Source organism: Leucopleurus acutus, assembly GCF_964270905.1.
Source record: "Leucopleurus acutus genome assembly, chromosome: 7".
In the NCBI taxonomy this organism is placed as follows: domain Eukaryota; kingdom Metazoa; phylum Chordata; class Mammalia; order Artiodactyla; family Delphinidae; genus Leucopleurus; species Leucopleurus acutus.
In genome coordinates this window covers 69,906,656-69,919,263 of record NC_139150.1, presented here as the reverse complement: position 1 = coordinate 69,919,263, position 12,608 = coordinate 69,906,656, and positions in this window count along the sequence as shown.

Below are 12,608 nucleotides of genomic sequence, written 5' to 3'. Positions count from 1 at the left end.
GGATAGTGGAGATAGCAATTTATAAGCAATTCCATGAAGTGTAAAGCATGGAACAGAAGAAGTGATCAAACAGGAGGAGAGTATCACATGAGAAAAGGACTGAAAATTGAATCCTATGACCTTAACGTTAAAAGCGAGGGAACGCTACAAAGGAAAGCAAGGGGAATGGCCATATGTTAACAGGACAAGAGAGAAAAATGAGAAGACCATGTCTGAAAGACTGAAACTGCTTAGAAGATTCAATGCATTCGTGCAAACGTAGATGGAAAGTGCTCCTACATTGGGAAAAGAGATGGCATTGGCCACTTAGTGACAGCTTGTTTGGTAGAATTAATCAGCAGAAACCATAGTGGAGAAGGTGGAAGGATGAATAAGAGAAGGGAATGACAATATATACAGAAAATAGGTTTGAGATATTTGCCGTCTGAATTGGAGGAGAGACATAGGGTGGAACCTAGAATGGATGTGGATTATTTTTTTCTCTGCATTGTTTTCCTTTTTTGAACTATTTTTTGCTTCTGAAGAGATTTCATGGATTTGATGTACTGAAAACTCATATCAATGTTCAAGATTTGATTTACTTTAAATCCTGACATTTAATCACTTACAGTGATAATGTATCATTATTTTGATGAATATGATGTTGAATGTCAGTAAGCTGCTCTGTGCTTGAAACCAAACCATCCACTACAAGGGAAACAGATAGAACTGACCTTAGTGAGAGCTGATTTGCTGAAATTAATCAGCAGAACCCATTCTGGAGCAAGTGGAAGGGTAACAAGAGTAGAACTCCCATTGTCATTATTTCACCTGGGGAGTCACTTTACTTCTTTCACTCTCATCATAGTCAGATTTGCATTTGTTTTCCTTTTACCTCAGTACATCAAATGCGAGGACAGCTTTCCAAGAAAGTTGAATGGAGAAGCAAATCAATGATGTATTGCACATTATGGAAAATCATGGTATGGGCCCTTTATGTTTCCATTTTTGCTTCCCTCTTAAGATACTCAACTCAAGATGATAAAGGAAGTAATTCAGTAGTAGCAAGACAACCCCTGCCCAGAAAAATACTAAATGAAAAAGAACGTATAACATTACAAAGACTCTGACACCAGGAAAGCAGAGAAGGCTAATTTTATCTAGCATCCTATGCCCTACATTTTCACCACCCTACGTCTTCACTGTGAGATGGAGAATGATGAACCAAGAGCTCAGGAGAAATGTACTGAATCATCTAATGATGCTTAATAATTACTTCAATGTAAGGCTCTGACGCGAGGTCAGTAGAAGCTTCTGATGGGAGGTCTAATGGAAAATCTAAGAATACTCTTTGTTAATAATTATCTGGAATAATTATTATGAACTCTGTACTAATGATAAAATGGTGAACAAGATATAGACCTGTCACCTATGGTGGTTACTTGTCAAACAGGTCTAATAAATCTATTTTCAAGAAGACCAATCCCAAAGGCTAAGCCAGCTTCGCTGATATGGAAAATAAAGAGGGCAGAAACACAGCCCAGGACTAGAAGTAAACACAGCCAACCTCGTAGCAAGAGAAATGTAACTCCTCACCCTAAAGGCCAATTTACCTCAGTTCCTTTTACCCCATACATCATGTTCAACTTTCAACAGAAACTTACCATACTAAAAGGTGAAAACACAGTTTGAAGAGACAGAGCAAGTATCAGAACTAGACTCATATACAGTAGAGATTTAGAAATGATCAGACCAGGAGTCAAAATGATAGTGATTAAAGTGCAAAGGGCTCTAATGTAGTCATCTATTTATTCTTCTACTTTATCTCAGTCATACTATGTATGGTATTTAAAATAGTTTTGTTCATATAATATCATGTTCACCTTTATAGTGTATTCAGTATAATAAAATATGCTTACCTCTATATTGTTTCAAATTATTTTCTTGTTTAATTTATGAAACTCTCCCCCTGATGACATTTGGATTTTTTTTTCCTTACAAGAAGAAGTAGCTTTAATTTGCAAGGCATACTGAAACATGGATGATAAATTCTACTCATCATTCTCATCATTCATTTATTTCAGTGGTTTATATTTTATTTTATTTTTTAAATTTTATTTATTGTTCACCGTGCTGGGTCTTTGTTGCTGTGCGCAGGCTTTCTCTAGTTGTGGCGAGCAGGGGCTACTCTTCGTTGTGATGCGCGGGCTTCTCATTGCGATGGCTTCTCTTGTGGAGCACGGGCTCTAGGCGTGCGGGTTTCAGTAGTTGCTGCACGTGGGCTCAGTAGTTGTGGCTCACGGGCTGTAGAGCACAGGCTCAGTAGTTGTGGCCCACAAGCTTAGTGGCTCCACGGCATGTGCCATCTTCCCGGACCAGGGATCGAACCCGTTTCCCCTGCAATGGCAGGCGGATTCTTAACCACTGCACCAGCAGGGAAGTTCCAGGTTATATTTTAAAACTTCACATTTCTATATCAGATATATGATAGTTCTGAGAATACAGAGGTGAAAAGAGAAAATGTCAAACCTATTCTTCTGGAGAGTTCAGTTTGGAAGAGATAAAAGATATAAAAACAGTAATCATGCTAAATTATTTCAATTAAGTTTCCTATTACAATGAGAGATAGGGAAAAGGGGATTCTCTCACCAGAATCTGGAATGAGGCATCTCAAGAAGGGGAGAAAGCACATGGACTCCATAAAGTGGCCAAGAAACATCTAAAGACAGACTTCCCATTGGAAGCAGCATATGTGGATGTCGTTCCTTAGGAGTGGAGTGTAGAACGAGATGACGACCGAAAGCTCATGAGGACCTTCAACTTTTAAGAGTGAGAAAGAGAAGGAGAGTCTGAAGAGGGCACAAAGGTGGAGTAGCTAGTGCACTTAGGAGTCAACCAGGGAAAAATGATCTTCAGAAAGCACCAAAGAAGAAAACAAAGAGCTTGAGAATTACAGAGGATGGAAGTTAAATAATTATTTATATGTGATATGGGTTTCTGCATTGAGTCTAGATTCTGCCAGGACACACGTGTGATGCTGGGGAATCACTTAACTTCCCTGAGCCTCAGTTTCCTCAAATATAAAGTCGGGAAAATATTCCTAGAGTTGTATTGAATATTAGACCAACCAGAATATTTAAGAACACTTAGCAGAGTATCATCCACAGAGTGAGGGCTAAACAGGTAGTGTGTTGTTTCCTATATTTTTCATATAGCTCTAAATGGGAATAATGAATTCTCCTCCCCCTCTCTCTGTCACTGACTCCAGAACAATGACAGCCTAAAAAACAGAACTGGGAGAAAGTGTGTCATCAATTGGTCCAGACTGTCCAGACTCCCAGAGAAACACAGTAAATAGATGGCACCTTGCCCAACACTGAACAGTGGTGGAGAATCCACGAGCTCACCTGTGCCTCTATTTGCACACTTCCACATGCTGACTGCACTAGGAGGAACTCACCTGGTTCAGGACTCTTATTTGCTCAAAAAGCCCAAAGCGCAGGAAACATGGAGTTGAAAGGCAGCAGCAGCTTGAGAACTTGGAAGGAGAACAGAGATGTTTAAAGCGTTCACTGGAACAGCGGCAGGTCCTCAGGACATGGAAGAACACAGATGAGATGCACTGAGGCAAGTGCTTCTCCAGAACATTCCTTTTCAGAGAAGAAAAGATTGAGGTGCATGCGATAGCACAGAGTTCTCCCATAAGGATGTGGCCACTAGCAGTGTCCCCAGCACTGATACCACAGCAGCCTGCGGAGTCTTGGAAGGGATGAGGGTTACCTCAGTGCCAGCTGCAAACTTGTTTTGTCCTTAGGACCCAGCAAGTAATCACAGAGCAGGGAAGGACATTCCTGGGGACAATGCAATCCAAGGAATTTCTTACATTCCATGATGATGTCTTTGTCCCTTTGAAAGACAAACAAAATAAAACATGCTTGAATAGAAGGGACACAGGCAGGGATTTTAATATATTTAGCAACAACTGGGGTAGAGCCTTTCCAGCAGGGCAGGTATCAGTAACATGCACACTGGAAGGTCACAATTTCTAAAAGCAACAAAGAGCTAAGTGGAAATTCATTTATTTAATTTAGGCACTTTGGAAAGAGGACACTGATGGATCAATCATCTTTCTATTCTTTCCAGTTGGTGCATATAGCACTGAGTAGGTACTTTTAAAGTCAGAAGGACATTTAAAGTACATTTAGAGGTTTGGAAACCTTCCTAAGGATTAGGGTCCTAAAACAAGCAGAAACCATTCCTATATTGCTGCTAAAAATATCATTTTATTAACAGATGATTTTTTAAATAATATTTTGATTTCAATTCTTCAGTATTATGATGTTTTAATGGGCTGAGGCTAGAAATTTAAATAAAGACAACTATACAAGGCCATGAGGGTGACTCTGGAGTTCAAGCCAGACTCTCCCTGCTAAGGAGCCCATTAAAAACCTTCACTGCTTCTGTCTAAGAAGCGCGTATGCTCTTCCGTCTTGGTCATACATAAGGCCTCTTCGGTACCCACATCTTAACCAACAGTTGGAACGATAAAGAGTAAAGATTCTTATTTGGACTCTATCAGTAAACAAATGGATGTCCAGCCTGGACTGTAGGTGAGAAATGGAGGTGTCTTCATTGAGATTGAGAACAGCAGGCTGACCTGAGGAGGTCTCCTGGGAAATCGGTGAGGTCCTTGTTGACTGGAAACAAACGACAACACAGGAGCTGGGAGTTCAGTTTTATGGGAGGACTTACTGAGGACTATAGCCTGGAGGACAGCCTCTCAGTCAGCTCTGACGAACTGCTCCAAGGACATAATGGGGACGTCAGTATATATGTGATTGTGGTGAAGAGGATACGTGCAATCTAGGACACATCTTGGGAGAAGGTTGCTGCTAGTCATGAGGAGCATTTGTCACTAGTAATGCTTTTAGTGCTTTTCTAAGTATGAGAAGTTGCAAAAAATTGAATTGATAGAATTTTCTCAGGAAATTATCTAACTACCTGCAGGCCTATTCTGTCAGTTTTCCCAGAGCAGAGAGTGCCCCATTCCTGATCTTGTTGCGGCAAGTGGGGGCTACTCTTCCTTGCGGTGCGCAGGCTTCTCATTGTGGTGGCTTCTCTTGTCACGAAGCATGGACTCTAGGCACGCGGGCTTCAGTAGTTGTGGCACACAGGCTTAGTTGCTCCGCGGGATGTGGGATCTTCCCGGACCACGGCTTGAACTCGTGTTCCCTGCATGGCAGGCGGATTCTTAACCACTCTGCCACCAGGGAAGTCCTTGTGTATTATACTTCTGAAAGATATTCTGGGAATTAGTAAAAATTCTTTGAGAAAGAAGGATCAGTAGAAAATACTTGGATCTACTTTAAAAATGAATAATATGGAAATAACAGAGACCTCAAATAATGCAAAAAGTCACAAACATTTTTCATTGATAACGTTTGTTGCTTCTTTAGTATGAGAAAGGCACAAAATAGCTTGTGAACTCTTTCATTTTTGCGGCTTTCAGCAGCAACGCAGAAGCAGGAAGAAAAAAGCAGGAGCTATGAAAGGTAAGGTTCTGCTCTCTAATCCTTGGCTCTCCCGGGTTTGATCTTAGTTCTCTTCTCCATACAGTCCCAGGTCTATAATTGCTGGCAATGTCACCTCCTAGAGCCTGTACTCTCAGAAATGGCCCCCCAGAGGAGACACTCAGAGCTAGAAAGCAAAGAAGTCAGGACCTGGGACACTTCTAACCCAGGCTCTGCTCGTCCATGTGAAAGCTGGGCCATGGCGCTTACCCATCAAGTGACAGTGTGAGACGTGGTGGAACAATGACTGTTTTGGGGGCAAAATTTTGGATAATGACTCGGACAACTTAACCTCCCTAAGTTTCATAGTCTGTGTCTGGGAGAGTCCCAGGATTGTTGTGATGATTGCCTGGGGCAATGTGTGTGAAAGAGCTTTGAAATGACACCGCTCTACACATATGGACCTTACTATTAGTGTCATTGAACCTCTGACCTCGAATTCTAGTTCCTGGGCATTAATCTTGAAAGAATCTCTTCCCAGTAGAACAGTCTGCTCAGCATGTTCCACTCTCTCTTTGCTTCCACTCTCCCTAGACACACCCAGGCTCCTATTTTGGGTTTGCAGAGCTCACCTGAAAGGCACTCATGTGACATCAGCCCCACCCTCTCTTCAGAAAGGTGATTCATATCTTCTGTCATCTCAGGCATCCCTCTTGCTAGCTGGCCCTGTGGAATTCCAGGGTCCTAGTCCAGCAAGAGGTTGACACGAGGGAGTCCCACTGGGAACAGATTATGGAAGGAAGCCTTGGGGTAAGGCATCTTCTGAAAGCAAAATGGTCTCTCTCAAAAACAGCAAAGTTCATTCTTCACAAGTAAATCGTTTCTTCTAAAAGAGAATGTTTTCTTTTGTCTCTGCTGCATTTGGGGGAAGGATGCAGTAGTCCAGGAACTGGGTTTAGGGAAAGGAAGAGGTTCTCCAGTTCTGACTGAGAGCTGACTTTGAGTGTTTGAGGCAGAGGAAGGTTAGGGAGAGAGTCTGACAGTGGCCTTGCACACCCTCTACCATCTCAGCCACCTTCATTTGTGTCATGATGAATACAGCCCTTCACAAAGCAAATACAAAAGCATAGGAATTTGACAAATGCTGAGGGGCTTTACAAATTGAGAAAATCCATTAAAGAACGAGTCTCAGGAACTGGACTTCCCAGTCCTTCCCCTTCTCCATCATGATACTGATCTGTAAACAGCCGTGGGTTGGAATGTTTCGGGTTACACAGGCACATAGATTCCCAATGTCCCAATCAGCCTCTAGGAACAGAGACAAGAAACTTCACATATTCCCCAAAACAGCACTGGAATTTGGCATTCCTGAGGTCTCAAGTTCAGAAGGAAATGGAACAAACCAGAGGACCCCAAATATTTTGATGGAGAATAACTTTCATCTAACTCCAAGGCCTTCTTGCGTCCTGATGAAGGCTGGGCAAAGCAGCTCAGCTCCCCAGTTCTCAATTTAGCCTTAATGAAAGTGTACAGCTGAGGACTTTTCGCCTTTCCTTTCTCATGGGACAGGCTCTGCAGCAGCAGGGATGCAGAACTCCTGGCCATGTTTGTGGCTGAGCAACCAGGGACAAGAGGAGGTCAAAGGGGAGGCAGAGCAGTATAGGGTCGTAGCAAACTTGGGAGTGGAACAGCATAGTCTTATCAGGCTTAGGAAAGAGATCTCCATCTACATCAGGTACCGTAGCACTCAGCTCACTCTCCAGCTACACTTCTTATTCCCAACCAGTAACCTGCACACTGTTAGGGACATCATTGGTCCTCAGAGTTGTTAATAAAAGCGATAAGTGTAATAAGCTTAACATAGTTGTGACAGTAAAAGTGTTTGAAAATGACAGTCTTGCTGCATCTTCTCTTGTGGGTACTCTTGTCTTCTCAGGTGACCAGTAAATTCGTTAGCTCGGCATCTCCTTAGTCTTCCTTCGGCTTCATGCATGATTTAGGGCAATTGTTTTCTTTTTCCTACAGTACAGTTTTCTCAGCTTTAGAATAGGGATAATGAGACTACTATATTCCATTCAACATACCATCGCATGTTATATGCTCTATATCATGAGAATATAACAAGTCATAAACTTATCTTAAGTGAGCAGATTATTTTAAGCACCAGGGACATATTAAACATAGCAATGATAGTTGTTATAGTGACAGGTATGCACAAAGAAGTAAAAGCCATTATTTCATGTCCACTCAAAAGATACATAGTTTTTTAAGATTTTTTTTGATGTGGACCATTTTTAAAGTCTTTCTTGAATTTGCTACAATATTGCTTGTTTTTTTTTTATGTTTGGGTTTTGTGGCCCTGAGGCATGTGGGATCTTAGCTCCCCAACGAGGGATCGAACTCACGCCCCCTGCATTGGAAGGAGAAGTCTTAACCACTGGACCGCCAGGGAGGTCCCCAGAAGATATTGATATAATGCCATATTTGTGCCTTACTGAGCTCATAATTTTGTTATGCAAAAATTCTACCTCTGTGAATTAAAATAGGATCATCTTTTTAAGTACTGTGCAAAGCATACAAACACATTTTTAAATTCTACGAGCAAATGCAATATTCTCACAGATGTACCAAACACTAGATTGCAAATACCCATGGATCTCTAGTGGGCATCAAAACAAAATGCAGTCAGTGCATTGGCACTGAAGATATTTATCAATATTAAGTAGAAAGTAATATATTAAATTTACATCATGCTGAAATTAAAAGCATTTTGATGCAGATTACAAATTTTTATGCAATTTATCCATAAAAAATGACATTTTGAAGTAGTGAATAAAACTCTCCAATGAAAAATCCTGATTATATATATAAAGCTGAATGCTTTATCAATGAAGCCTTAAGGGTCTTCTAAGATCCTTGCTTAAAACAAATGAGAGGAAAAAAATATCTTGAAAATTGAGATTAATTTCTTAAGATACTTATTAGGTAATAAGATATTGCCAATAAGCTACATCTTACTGAGGTTAGAGATCAACGTGAAGCAGCCTTGGCTGACATGTGCGAAGCATCAGATACTTGTTATTATACCCGCCATTTTAAAGTCTGACGCTCATCTGGTCTCCCTGTCACCACCATCCTCTGCTTTTCTGCCCCTCCTTCTCTCCTTCCTTTGTTGACTCCACACTCTCATCTTAGGGAATTGGTGTTCCTCAAAGATCTATGCTAGTCCCACACTTCATCCTCTCTGCACATATAGTCTCAACCTCCCAAATAGTTCCAAACGTCCTCTCTATGACTGTTGACTTCCATATGCATGTCTTTACCCAGGGTCACATCTCCAAACAAATGTCATTAGCTCCAAACCCTCATATTTACCTGCTACCCTAGATGATCTCCACACATGGCCAAACTTGAGCAGCATGTAATTCCCTGGCAAACTCCTGCAGACCCCTGGGATGCCAGCTTACCAACTGCTCTTGCAGAAGCTTTCCCTGATCCATGCAAGCCCACATACTCCCAAGAACCTGTACTTGCCCTGTCACAGCATTAGCATTCCTTTCATTGAACACCTAGTTACCCATATACCCACCAGACTGCAAGCTCTGTGACAGCGGGCAATGTGTCTACTATTTTCATTGCACCTGGCACCCACCACAGTGCCAACAATACACGGGATAGTCACACTTCTTTGTTGAAGTTTAAATTCCATGATTCTATAATGTATTTCACAGTTTATTGATCATGCAACTGCTGAAACTGAATCAGCAACCATTAGACATGCTTTCTCCAAGAAAGAACAAGTAAAAGAGAATAGCTCCAGCTGCTATAACCTGTCATAATGCCTTGTGCTTCTCCCTCATAACCTAGAAAGGGTTTCAAGCAAATTTTTTGCTCTTTAATGCCTGTCTTCTCTGACAGAGCGCTCCACTAAGAAAGTAATATCTTTGTTTTATCTACCAATATATTAAAAAACACAAGTAAAATCCTGAAAGCAGAGATACTTCAAAATATTTTAAGAACCAATGAAATGAATAAAACTATTTATGTTCCTGTTGGATTTTAAGGCAGATTAAAGGTTTAAGGACACTCTGATTTTCTTTAAGAGTATGAGTTAAACCTAACACTTAAAATATACCTTTTGCACCCCCAAAGCAAAGGAAAACAAGACACAAAGCTGACCATATCATAATATGAAGAATAAATTTGGCAAATATAACAATCATCATAGAGAAATAAATTCTAATTATTACAAATTAAAAATAAATTTTCTCCCCATTCAAAAGTATTGTTCCACTTACTGTTGAAAAACAATGTGCTGAGGTGACTCGATATATTTACAACTGAATCAGAAGAAAAGTCATTGAAGGGAGTGAATATGGACGCGCTAGAGGCCACCTCTAAGCAGAGAAGACTCCATTGTACAAGATTGGGTCCAGGTCTCCTTTTCCCACTCCTGCGTTCTCTGAGGTTGAACATACAGGGAAAGCACACTCTGATTTTCACGCCTTAACTTCCACTCTCATATTGTCCTGGGCACAGCAGCTGTGGACTTTCTTTTCAGATCGAGCCTGGTCCTTTGGAAGTTCTTCAAAGTCAGGCTGGAGTCCTCACTGCCCAGCAGGGTCTTCTCCTCTCCATCTCCTGCACCAAACTAGTCTCCAGATCTGCCCACTGTTGATCAAGCCCACTGAGGAATTTCAGCTGTTTGTGCTGAAGACGATGGAGAAGTGCTGTATCATTTCATGGAGAATGAGGCGGCCTGAGCGTTTTGGAACTGGCTGTCAGCCAACTGGTGCTGATGGAACCTGAAAACCTTCTTGTCCTTCAGGCAGGAAAACAAAGAAGATTCTCCCTGTTAGGGGCAGGACTGTGAGGGTCTCCTGCTTTGGCAGCCTGTGGTTCTGGGCCAGGTGACAGCTAAGGGTGCAGACAGGGCTGGAGAACATCATCCTGGGTGTCCTCAGTGAGGAGGGTGGCAGGCCCCGGTGAGCCTGGTGATGCAGGTGTCTGGCTGTGGGAGCCTGTATCCAGCTGCTCTGAGTACCTGCCTGCAAATGAGATTCTTAAATAGGCCATTTATGGGCAACATAGAATGTCACAACATCAAGTCTTTTATTACACTGGAAATTAAACACACTCCTGGAACATGAAAGAGTATCAGTCCAATAGGATGTATTCATCTAAATGAGACCCAAGGTTGAAATAAAAACCTGAGTCTCAATATATCTCTTTTTCAGTTCTAATACGAATACTTAGAGGTTTGACCCTGTACTCTGTTTTGCCACTTCTTAAATTGCACCAAAATACAACTAGCCTCACCTCTCTGCATTCTCCTCTAAAGGGACTCATACATCAGATTTAAATTCTTCCACATTTCTTTACAGGACCATAGCTCACATTTTCTGAAAGTTTACAGATAATGGTGACATAAAAATGAACAGCAAGGGTGAATTCATGCAGTTCTCTTCATTCCGTCACCAGAAATGTTCTGACTGCGTATATATGTGACAATGCGCTTGGCAATGTGGATTCCAGGAAAGTGAGGCAGGGATGGTGACTGCCCTCCAGGGAGCAGGGAGGACAGACTTTAGAGGCAGGATTAGGATGAAGGAAGCACCACGTGCTCAGTGCAGCTGAGGGCCAGTGCTCAGAGCTGATGAAGACGAGGGCCTGGGAGCAGCAGAAGGCTCCACTCTGACAAAAATCTGGGGCTCCTGAATTTAAATGACATCAGATTTTCATTTCCTCTTTTAAAAAATGGAGACAACTTTAGTTGTGGTCACACAAGACATTGCCTAGATCAAATAAAATAAAGTTTGCAAAGTACAGGCTGAGAATTTGAACAGAGTGAATGATAGCAGCCTTTTGTATTAATATAACAAATGGTAACCTGTATAGTCCACCCTCAGCCCAGCCAAGAGAAGCTCTGACTACAGGTTCCTTAACACTCAGGGGTCTGCATGTTGAGGCCCCCAAATGCAAACTCTAGGAGAAGGATTGCCTGTAGGCCTGCGAAGGAGTAGAGACCTAGTCTCCACCCTTAGAGCAGTGCCCCGTACATTAAGGAGAGAAATCCTACGGCACCTGAGGCTCTTTGCAGCATCTAAGAAAGTGTTTTGACCTCCTCCCCACAAGAAAAAAAAAAAAAAAGCCTGCTCTGTGACTAGTATAAACGAGATAAATAGTCCTTTTCCTCACCTTATTTTGTTTCAGACCACCTCTGGTGTTAATTTTTAAGACACAGATTAAATTATACCTTAAAAACAAACATAACCTCAGAGAAAATGATCAGATTTGTGGTTACCATAGCCAAGGGGGTGTGAGTTGAGAAAATCAGAAGGCAGTCAAAAGGGTTTTTCCTTCCTTTAAAAAAAGACATTAAAATAATGTTGTAGAGACCAGGAAAATGGTAAGAAATATATATATGGGGGAGAGATGATGAGAATTAAAGCATTCCTAGATTTTCAGCCATGGAACAGCACAATACTCTAATTCAAAAGCTATTTCCTGGGTTAGCATTAGGGCAACGTTAAGCTAGTACTTCTCTTAAGCACGAATGGTAAGAAGGCACCAAATCTAAGTCATCAAGATAAAGGATGTTTTAATGCAACATTTTAAAATGAAAATTAATCCCAAAATATGCACGAGGAACAAAATATAAAAATTTTAAGTAAAGAAATGAAGCTAACCTCCATTTGCATGGCCCTGACAGTCTTACAAAGTAAGCCTTCATGATGTAAATGAAATCTGGGCAAATTCCACTTAGTGTATAAAATTCTTACTAAAGAAAAATGAAAAAGTCTGACCTGCTAAATGTCCTCAATTGCTCGTACACACCAACTCTTCTTTCTAACCTTATAGTCAAGGTGAGGTCCTGGGAAAGACATTTCAGGAACGTGAGTTAAAAATCAGTTAAGACTATCACGGGGTCATTAGAAATTGTCAAACATGGTAATTCCCTCAATTAAAAACAAGCATAAAAGTAATCTTGACAATATTAATGAGTTGGCTTCCATTAAAGATAGAAAAGTAAAACTATATTAAATACTTGGGGCTTCCCTGGTGGTGCAGTGGTTAAGAATCCGCCTGCCAACTCAGGGGACACGGGTTCGAGCCCTG